General features: G+C 43.9%; 1 non-coding gene across 1 annotated transcript; it reads left to right on the top strand.

Annotated features, from left to right (window-relative positions):
* Window positions 1-213: 213 nt before the first annotated feature.
* Window positions 214-319, top strand: LOC128279521 (small nucleolar RNA R71). The gene has a single exon (XR_008269723.1). It is a non-coding gene; the product is annotated as a small nucleolar RNA R71 (small nucleolar RNA).

The raw sequence follows: 319 nt of genomic DNA, 5'->3' as shown, positions 1-319 counted from the left end.
GGTGACCAAATCGACGTTATAAACGCCGACTGTTTTCGCTGGCTTTGTCCTCATGACTTGCCACTGATAGTTATTTAGTGACATCTCCTCATAAATTCATAGGCATCTTCAAGTGTCTTATTATTGATGGTTCTGCTAGCAGCTGCGTCAACCATCTGCCGAGTCGAAGGGTTTAGGCCATTGTGAAACGTTTGGACCTGTAGCCACAGTGGTAACCCATGGTGAGGGCATCTTCGCAAAAGGTCCTTATATCTCTCCCGTGCATCGTAGAGTGTTTCTAAATCCATCTGCACAAAATAAGAGATGTCATTATGTAATT

This window comes from Gossypium arboreum, chromosome 8, assembly GCF_025698485.1.
Source record: "Gossypium arboreum isolate Shixiya-1 chromosome 8, ASM2569848v2, whole genome shotgun sequence".
Lineage (NCBI taxonomy): Eukaryota > Viridiplantae > Streptophyta > Magnoliopsida > Malvales > Malvaceae > Gossypium > Gossypium arboreum.
Note: the sequence above shows the minus strand (reverse complement) of the source record. Positions and strands in the feature narration are given on the sequence as shown.